General features: G+C 39.1%; 1 long non-coding RNA gene across 1 annotated transcript in view; it reads left to right on the plus strand.

Moving 5' to 3' along the window:
• LOC122460711 overlaps nt 1–7,230 on the plus strand; it is a 72,186-nt gene extending 64,956 nt beyond the window's left edge. The window contains exon 3 of the long non-coding RNA XR_006282167.1: nt 7,187–7,230. This is a non-coding gene — a long non-coding RNA (uncharacterized LOC122460711). The remainder of the gene's footprint in view (nt 1–7,186) is intronic.
• Nucleotides 7,231–10,946: the final 3,716 nt, after the last annotated feature.

Here is a 10,946-nt window from a genome sequence, read left to right on the forward strand (position 1 = left end):
AAATTCCATGTCACTACATTTAGATCAATAATTACACATAGAATGACCCACTTCTACTATTTTACAAATGGGGAAACTGTCAGAGAGGTAAAGTGACTTGGCCAAGGCAATGGAAGGAAATCATTATCAGAGCTAGGACTAGAACTCAGGAGTTTCTGGTTCCATATTTTGTTCTTGTTATTCTCACCATGCTCCTTATCTCTATTTCCTTTTAGTGCACTTTTTGGCCGCTTTCAAAGCATCCCAGTTTCCACCTTAACTGGAATAATACCTAGGACCTGATTGTGCAACCCTTACTCACATAACAGCCCTTTCTCAAGCAAGTGCCCCACTGAGTATAGGAGGACTACTTGCATGCATTGCTCTAAATTGTCACAGCACCAATGAACTCAACCTTTCATGTAATTTTGCTTGAAAAAAGATCCCAACAACATGTATGTAAGTTATGGGGAAAGTGACCATGAACCCCACCAGGTAGTTTGAAAACTTTATGCAAAACTTCTAATTCCATAAGGTTCATGGATATCTAATTTATACTAAGAAGTATGACTATCTTATGGCTCTACACTTTCTTATAATGTCAGAATCACACCATTTTCTGTATTGCACAACTCAGAGCTTGTGTTCTGTTGTTAAAGAAGGGATCATAATGTACTGTGAATGGGCCACAGAACTCTTTAAATACTTCAAAAAGAAAAGGAGGACTTGTGGCACCTTAGAGACTAACAAATTTATTTGAGCATAAGCTTTCGTGAGCTACAGCTCACTTCATCGGATGCATTTCTACTGAATGCATCCGATGAAGTGAGCTGTAGCTCACGAAAGCTTATGCTCAAATAAATTTCTAGTCTCTAAGGTGCCACAAGTCCTCCTTTTCTTTTCGCAGATACAGACTAACATGGCTGTTACTCTGAAACCTTTAAATACTTCAGTGTATCCATTTCAGTAAAACTGACCTATTTCTGTAAATGAAGAGTGCTCGTTTTTTCCCGGATAGATGTGCAAGAATGCCTCACTAACAATTACTGGGGGCCATGGGCAAATATTTCCTACACCTATTGTACATAATAATTGTCATGAGAAATTATCTTCATATCCTTCTATGCCTCCCATTTGCAAACAATAGTCTGTATGATGATATCATCTCTATTGCTTACAATGCATACATATTAGTCTAGTATACACACAGATTTCCAAATGAAGTCAGCATTGATAATCAAAAGTTTATTCCATGTTTTTTAAAACATGGAATAAAATTTTGATTATCAATGCTGACTTCATTTGGAAATCTGTGTGTATACACCAGACTAATATAAAATTGTTTCCAATGCCTCTGGCTGCATATTATTCCTGGCTAAAAGTACATAGTAAAAACCTCCTACATTACAGCATAAGGCCTTCTTGTATACTAAAAAAAAAAAGAAATTAAGCAGTCACAAGCATTAATAGTCTCTGTAGTGCTAAACTGAGATGATTTTGGAGTGTGATATCACATAATATGATTGCTTTAAGAGATGCTTCTTTGTAAACCAGAATTTTACATTGAGAATTATAAACAATTTTATTCCCATTTCTCTTAATCCTAAAATATGATAGACGTGCACCCTGTCATGCTGTTTTCTATAAAGTGTGTGTGTGTTGTTAAATGTACATGCTTCTTGTATATAACACCTGTACTGTTTGCCAAACTGCTTCTCTTTATAGCTAATATACAGAAAAATAAATAAAATTAATTTAAAATGCATCCCATTTTGTTTTCTGGTACCTAAGAAAGCAAACTTAATTGTGCTTTATATGAAACACTTTAAAACATATTGCATTATTAAAACACACCAGAAAGGCAAAGTAGTTATTTCACTTCCTTTTGAGTATCCCACAGTCCTTTAATGCTTAAGGCTAAAATGCTAAAATACTGAAAACAGGTGTATCTTGACCCTTTCAAGATCTGATAGGATCTGACTGGATCAAAGGCCAAGGTCACTTGAGTCATAAGATTGGCTGAGTGATATTATTTTTGTCATGGTTCCAAATTGTTGAGTGGTAGGACTCTGAATCTGGCACATGAGAATCAAATGATATGATAGTCTAGTTATTAAATATGACAGATAGAAAAAGCTCTATGTTGCACAGCTACTCTGTGATTAGTACCCTATATTTTACAATGTCACTGTTCTGAATGTTGTAATACTTCCAAGACTTTCAAGAACTGATGGGTTTGAATTTAAAAGAAATAATAAAAGAAAATATAGATGAAATATAGCAACATCCCTGTTAGACTTTACAGGTTATTTTCCTAAACAGCACTGTAGTTCAATAATTCAACTGCAAAGCCAGTTCTCTTCCTCCAGTTTTTCTGAGGGATAAAAGATTAACTAAATTTATGGATAAACTAGTATGAAGTACTGAGGGAAAAAGCAAAAAAGGTTTGATGTATCATCCAATTTTCACTGCCATGTTTAAAGCCTGTCTCCATTTCCCTAAAGGAAACCTATATTAAAGCTGAATATTCAAAGGTGGATGAATCCAACCCTCCCCCCAAAAAGGTGAGACCAGCTATTTCACCCCAACTCCCTCTAATTTTTATATGTGAACAATTTCAGGGTAGTGTGGAGTAACAGCAAGTCACATAGCATATCGGTTTATGCATCTGTAAAGTGGGTATAAAATCACCTTCCTCCCAGGTATGCTGTGAGGCTTCATAAGTCAATGTGTATAAAGTGCTTTGAGGTCCATTGATGAAATATTATGGCAGCATGAAGTATTCTAAATAGGCAATAAGAATGTCCATTTTTGCTCACAAAATGTGGCTTTTGTTCCCCCTCTTTGAAAGTAGGCTCAGAATCAGAAACAACCAAACCTACAGAGCACAACTCAATTATCAGCATTACATAACAGCACACAAATACCAAACCCATTGAGTAGCCATGCAAAAAATTAGAATGCAATCAGGTATGGTTGCAATGAGTAGAGAAATAGGAAAAGTCTGTGACTATAGTATGTTAGCATAGGTTTAATTTCTAATATGTAGCTGATACATACAGAAAGCTAAGAAAATTATATTAGAAAAGAACGGAGATTATATGTTCACAACTTAATGCTTTGGGTTGTTTCTTTTTAAAAGAAAGAAGAATGCTTTTCACAGAAAACAATACTCATAAAAGGACATGTCTGGACGGGCAATAGCAGCTACTGTACTTCAGACAAGAGCTGGAAGGAATGATGGTTTCTGTTATGAGTAGAAATGGGCCCCCTGGTCTCAAAGAATGTGTGCATGATGTATAATAGATACCTGTCTGATATAATTAATTATATTTTTCCTAAATTTAACATTGCCTGAAGGGTGAAATCATTTTGCTTGGTGAAATCCCTCATGCCACACAAAGTGTGCGAGCAAGCCAGATTTAATTGCTGTGATAAAACCACAAGACCGACCAGGTTTGCATTAAATCTATAACCACATCTAGTGAAGAATAGCTTTAATCACCTTGGAAATGGTGACCACAAGATAATTAAAGGGAAAGTGTTCTCATTAGTAATTATCCTGGAATATCAAATCTCAGTTTATTGTGAAGTCCAATTTAAAATGTCTTGGCATGGTCTTAAACTTTTCCTCTATTTTTGAGGTTAGTCGTCATCTACTAGAACTTTTTCCTGGAGGCTGGGAAAAGACTTCTCTCTCCTTGTGCAACTTCACAATCTACTATTGTGTTTACCTAGACAAAGGGGTCATTTACTGGGCCATTGACAATATGATCAAAGAAATGCAAATAGCAACATTTACACTTTTGCTTTCTGTTCATTTTAGGACACACTTAAAGCCACTGTCTTTCAATCCCAGGCTTCCTTCACCAGTAAGAGTAAATGTGATAATACTTTGTTTTAATATACATTATTTCCCCTACTGCCAACACCACTATCTCATTATGACACCAGCATCAGCTCTGCCAAGTGGTAGCAGATGTCTGGGATCTTGCAGGTTGGCTTCCCAGTAGAGGAGAAATCATTGATGCAGAGCCTGAGTATATTGTAAGCATAGCTTAGAATTTCAACATATACACCAGCTCTGGAACAGAGGTGGTCAAACAGCAGGCAGGGCAATCTCTTCCCTCAGGAATCTCAGTCCAACACTAAAGCCCAGTTTCCAAGTGGCAACTTTGATTCAATTCTTAAGGCAAAGACCAAGGCAGAGAGCAAATTTTCCTGCTGCTCACACAGCTCCCTCTGCACAGAACCTTGTATAACAAAGCATGTCTTCCAAGACTTAGCATTTGCTTGCATGTTCAGAATATGAATTTGGAAGATAACGTATACAGTACCAAGTGGTAATTGACAACTGCCATAACAATACATGTGCAATCCTATAAGATTATTTCCTTTTGCAGCAACCCTCAACCCCTCAAACAACTTGGCTAACAGTCTAGAAGGAAAGATTTCTACCCTCGTGTAAACTGATGCCTTTGAAAATTCAGATGGAGCTGGGGGGGTTTTTTTTAGCTTGGCAAAGTTTGGTGGAGTAGGTAGTCAATATCAGGCTTGTAATGAAAGTCTTGTTGAAACCTTATCTACAGTAAATGGTAGTGATCAGCATCACTCGGTAATAAAAAAATTGCAGAAGGCTGTTTTTTCTTTCTTTAAATGCAATTTAGTTTTCTTTTCCTCCCAGTCTTATTGTGGGTTTACTTAGCTATGCTCCCCTTCAGGCAGAAATGGAAACCAGAGGAGTTGCATTCTTTCAGTCGATTTCTGACAGCGAGTGTGGCTGCATCAAGCTAAGTAGTTAAAGTTTTGCCCATTACTCTTCAATGCAGCTGTGCAGAACTTAGCTGTTTGGGATCATGGTGGTTAATATAGACCAGGGGTAGGCAACCTATGGCACGTGTGCCAAAGGCAGCACACAAGCTGATTTTCAGTGGCACTCACACTGCTCGGGTCCTGGCCGCAGGTCAGGGGGGCTCTGTATTTTAATTTAATTTTTAAATGAAGCTTCTTAAACATTTTTAAAACTTTATTTACTTTACATACAACAATAGTTTAGTTGTATATTATAGACATAGAAAGAGACCTTCTAAAAAATGTTAAAGTGTATTACTGGCACACAAAACCTTAAATTAGAGTAAATAAATGAAGACTCGGCACACCACTTCTGAAAGGTTGCCAACCCCTGATATAGACCTTTTCCTGCAATTTCAGGGCACGCTCACTAGGTCTGTAGTTACTGAATTTCCCGCTAAATGTACTACTCACTCAAAAGCACTGTTTCTTCTGGTTGTGTGATACTATGCCATTTGCATGATATATGAGGAAAGAGGTTCATCCAAAATTGGGCCAAGTTCACTTTGAAATGTTTGCAAACCACAGCAAAACTTTCAACTGATTTAAGATGAGATTTAAGTCCATAAAGATACCAGGCCATTTTACCTCAGTTCAGGTTTTATATTGCATGCCTCTTATAGCTGTAGTCTCAAGGGAACCTATTCCCTTCTCCAGAGGGGATTTGCATACTCCCCATACAAGCAAGCAAATTATCTTTTTTATATTGCCATAAATCCTGGAGCTTTATGTTATGTCCAGGGGAAGGACAATCAGCTCATTAAGGGCCAATTCCTTCCCCCTGCACAGGCATGTTAGGGCCCAAGAGGCAGCAGAATGATTGCTCCTTCAGAGGGTATGTAGCAGAGCAGGAGACATCCGCATCCCTCATCACAGCACAGAGTGGGCTCAGTCCATGCCCTGCAGAGGGGATGGAGCAAGGGCACAATGGCCACACAGAGAGCACTGGAGGAAGAATCCATTCCAGAATCCTGTCCCTAGCAGGCAGTGGTTGGCACCAGATTTCAGATAGTCAGCAAGGACACCAAGGACTGACTGACATTGAGCTACTGTTTCACTCCTAGATATGGTCCCTTCGATTCAAGGTTGAAGCACATTAGCAGAATATAGGCACTGCATATATTCATTCATTTTGAAGATCTACAAAAAAACTTCCACTTCTAGACTCAGACACCTTTCATACCACTAAAAAACAAACAGCATAAAAATCAGAGAAGTGCACAGTACCTACATTTTACTGCAACTCTGAGCACCCAGATAGTACCTAGAAAGACTTGTATGGATTTGGTTTCCAGGAACTTTAATGTTGTGTTTTGTTGTGATGAAATGGTATCATGAGTCACATTAGCAATTGAGTTGCCCTTCCAGTTCTGTTCTGATAATTAAATACTGTAATAATAATACTTTGTGCTTACATAATACCTCTTATTTGGGGAGGGCAGAATGGTTTACAAAAGGTAAGTATTGTCCTCATTTTATGCATAGGAAAACAAACAGGGGTTCCATAATTTGCCCAAGGTTACCCAGAAAATCTCTGGTAGTTGAGAACAGAAACCAGGTTCCCCCACCTTCTCTAGCCCCTAGACCACACTGCATCCTCCAGTTCTCTGTTATCTGAGCACTTCCCTCATGGACTAAGCTTTCCTTCTGTTTAAGCCTACACTCTATACTCTTTAGTTTTCCCTCTATCCTTTCAGTCTCTCCTGACCACACAATGGCCTTCTAAAGGGAGAAATGTTCTGTAACAGACAAGATGGACTTTCAACATTTTTGTAACAACTTTCATTCTAAAAAGAAAAGTAGATGTAAAGAATAGCCTAATTTAAGATCTAAGGACAAATTCAACAAGTCTCCTTCAGCTACAGCCCTCATAAAGGGACAGCTTGTTTCTACCACAGCTAACTGTTGCTTACGTCACACAAATAACAAACACTGAGAGATCCCTTTAGTTCTCATTTGATCTCTAACCCTTTACCCAATTTCCTTCCTCTCTGACTCTCCCTGCCAGACTGAGCCTCCCCTAATTACACCTTTTATACTGTGTGCAGGGGTACGAGTAGGAATTAATTAACTCCCCGCAGCTGGCCCAGCTAATCCCTACAGGCTCTGTAAACCTCTAGTCAGAGAGTAAGGGTTAACCCATTCCCTCCCAGTGACTAGGTGGGGCCTATACACCTTCTCACATATACATGTATTTATATCAATTTACATATTTCAGCTTTCTGGACCCATAAAATCTTTCAAGCAACAATCTCAAGTGCCACATCAAAAAGACACAGGGATATATGATTTAAAATTAGAAAAATATCTGCAACACATTAAAAACCAAAGTTTGTGTTTATGACCATTATTGTAGATCCAGTCCATGCAAAACTGATCTTGTCCTGCAGAAATTACCCAAAGAGAGATCAGAAGGAAAGCAGGGCTGGTGCTTTTCATCATACAATAAATTTTGTGTCATTCATGCTTGTACCTTGCAATAAATACGTTATTGAATGCTAATAGTAATAATAATACATGGCATTTATATAGCACCTTTCATCTGAGGATCTCAGCACTTTGCAAACAGCTACAAACGTCACAGATGCTAACAACATGGCCTAGGTTCTTTTTGGGTTAAAACTTTCAAAACTTACATACCATATGAGCATGTTAAAACCAGGAATGAATGTGTCTGTGACCCCACAGAATTCAACATGCATTCAGTTTTAAAATCTGGTGCAAATATGTGGCCACACTGTGCAAGTATGGCCTTGGAGTGTCTGGAATTAGAATATTATTGTTACTTTTTTTTCTTCACTCAGCCAAGGTCTGCACTGGTACATGGACCTAGACCTTTCACAGCCCCACAAGAGATCTGAAAACTCATTTTCCCCAGAGGTGGGCAGCAATGACAAGAAAGAGGGTTTGACCAGGACAGTCAGGAGAATCCCTGAATCACCCTTAATGCAGCCTGCACCATCAGTGCTCATGTTGAGCTCTGCCACACACTAACCCTAGATTCAGAGCTAAATTTCCTCCTACAGTATTGTTTGTGGATGCACCCCTTGTAAATAATACTGCACATGTATGCACAATTAGTGACTATGAGGAGCGATTGCTGAATGATAAGGGGATTTTAAAAAACCCAATGGATTGAATCCATCTGCTTGGCAGACATATGAAACACTGTGTGGTCATTATATATTGGATTGGGGAACACAACATAATAAAATCCTGGCCAGATCTTTAGCACTCAGTTAAATGAGCCAGACAAAGACCTGCTCACAAATTTCACATACAGAACTGAAAATGTTCATGTGTACACACTAGCTAATGGAAGGTGGTGTTGTCTAGTGGGTAGGGCATTAGACCGGGAGTCAGGACACCCGAGTTCTGTGCTCTGCATGGGTACTGATCTGATGCATGACCTTCATCAAGTCACTTCACCTCTGTTTGTTTTTCTATTTAGATTGTATAGCTCTTTCCATCACTGGAAATTGTTAAATCAAGATTGGATTTTTTTCCCCTAAAGATATGCTCTAGTTCAAACAGAAATTAATTCACGGAAGTTCTTTGGCTTGTGTTATGCAGGAGGTCAGATTAGATGATCACAATGGGCCATTCCGGCCTTACAATCTATGAATCTCTTTGGGGCAGAAACTGTCTCTTAATATGTGTTTGTATAAGGCTGACACTATGGGGCTGCAACCTCATCTTGAGCCTCTAGGCATTACTGTAGTAGAAATAATATTAGGAGTAGTTTAGACTCAGATCCACAAAGGGACTTAGGAGTTACCATGCTAAGTAACCACTGGACTCTGGGATATTCTGAGGTGGGGCTCTCTCAATCTCTTTTGTTGAAGCTGCCCCACTTGGTATCAATAATTAATATGCATTGGCTCAGAAAGAGAGTGAAAATGCCTACATAACCCAGACTAAACACTTACCTGAAGGATGGGAAACACCTGTTAAAATCCCTTCTCCTCATCAGGTAGAGAGGTCCCCCACATCCCAGACGTGTCCCCTAACCACTGGGCTAAATGTTACAAGGGAGACCTGCAGCTGGCTACTTGGGGTGGAGTTAGGCAGGCCCAGAGCACACCTACAGATCAGGGCCTGCAGGGTAAACAGGCGTTGCCAACCTGATTTAGAGATTGCACTGGGGTTTAGATGTGCAATAGGGATCTGGGGCCCTGCCTTTGTGCATGCCCAGAGGCAGAAAATTAGGTGCCTAAGGAACTTTACTGTGAAAGTTTAGATGTTGAGTGAGTTTAATCACCTACAGAGTAAGGCAGCAGCCCAGCAGAGGTTTTGTGGATTGCAGTAGCACCTAAATCTGGGATTAAGAAACCTAAATCTGGGATTTAAGGGCCTAAATCCCTATGTGGATCTGGAACCTAGTGTCAATATAATATCAGACAAGGGAGTATAAAGAGCCTGTTAATCAGCCTTTTTAATTCTGGGGTCCAAATGCCTAGCTCAGCACAATGCTCTTTCTTGTACAAAAGAGGACACAAAATAATTTTGAATATTCACTTTGCCTGATCTCGCCTTCTGTCCCCCTCTTATGCGCCTTCCCTCCCTCTGCCTGATTCACTATCTCCCACCCCAAAGATGACTAGTTCATGTTTATAAAAGTTAGGTCACCCAGTCAGGAAATAAAAATGAAACCATGTGACCTAGGTAATGGGTCACACACAAGGAATAACTTCTAACAAGTAACCATAGCATGTGAATTACAGATCATTCATAGGGTGTCATTTGTTAACAAAAATTATTCAAACAATTACAAATAATGAACGAATTTGGAGAAATCACAATCAGTTCAGAGACAATTCATTTACAGAAGAATTGAATCTGTCAGATGAATTATTTGCTAAGAATAGTTTCACCAGCTCTACTCATAAAGTAACTAAATCCAGTGAGCACACAGTGCAAACCACTATAGGACAAAAGTATTACATAATATCCATGTGTGAAAGCCAGAGAGATTGCAAATCTAAAAAGTCATGCTAATCATCCTGGAAAATCATAATGTAAAATTAACATGCAAGAGATTCATAGATATTAAGGTCAGAAGGGACCATTATGATCATCTAGTCCAACCCCCCGCACAATGCAGGCCACAGAATCTTACCCACCCACTGCTGCGAAAAACCTCTCACCTATGTCTGAACTATTGAACTCCTCAAATCATGGTTTAAAGACTTGAAGGAGCAGAGAATTCTCCAGCAAGTGACCCGTGTCCCATGCTACAGAGGAAGATGTAAGATAGCAAGCAAATAAATCCAGGCATCAAATTCAGCCAGAATAGTCCAGATTGGTGTTTTGCTTCCTTGTTGATCATGTTTTGTCTCATGGATCTGAAAATGTAATTTTTGCAATGCACAGACCGGAGCTCAGAATTCCCTTCAAATACATGCACATCCAAGCTGTAGAGATGAGCTGAGGAGGTGATATGCATGTGTGAGATATGTTTAGGCTAGAATGAGGGGGTTGAATTTTGAAATTAGGATTGGTGTTTGGGATTGATGGTACCAAAAACTTGTGAGGTGTTCTCACAAGACTTTTGGCCCAAATTAGCAGAAATCTCTTAAGATCAGCTGTGTTCATGAGCTCAAACATACAGGAGTTTTGGATCTGTCCCAGAATCAAAGCTGTAAGTGCACGTTCAGATCCAAACACACACAAATCAGATTCCACATTCTGCTCTAGGCCAATTTCCAGTGGCCATAGCTAGGTCACTTTTAAAAAAAAAACAGTTAAAATCCATTTCTGGTAACTACTGACAAGCAAAGTACTCACCTGTGCTTCAGTATTTCTGTTTTCACTATAGCCATTCACTATGTGAGTGCAGGTTGGGATCATATTTGGAGCCTTCTTAGGAATCTATTTTTCTTAATTTAATCAGAGAGTTGTTCTTTTCCACTTCCTTTATTTGAAAACAGCTCTGCCATTTTGTCTTCATTTTCAGCCAAGAGTTAGTTCTGACCACGTTTCAGGCCAGGAGGATATTTATTAGATGGGACAGTGGTTCTCAAAGATGTTTATATTGGTGAACAGGTTTAAACAGGGAGTCCTTCATGAACCACCTTCACTCTCAACCTCCCAATCCCAATCCCATACCTTTCCAT

The sequence above is a fragment of the Dermochelys coriacea genome, chromosome 6, assembly GCF_009764565.3.
Source record: "Dermochelys coriacea isolate rDerCor1 chromosome 6, rDerCor1.pri.v4, whole genome shotgun sequence".
In the NCBI taxonomy this organism is placed as follows: domain Eukaryota; kingdom Metazoa; phylum Chordata; order Testudines; family Dermochelyidae; genus Dermochelys; species Dermochelys coriacea.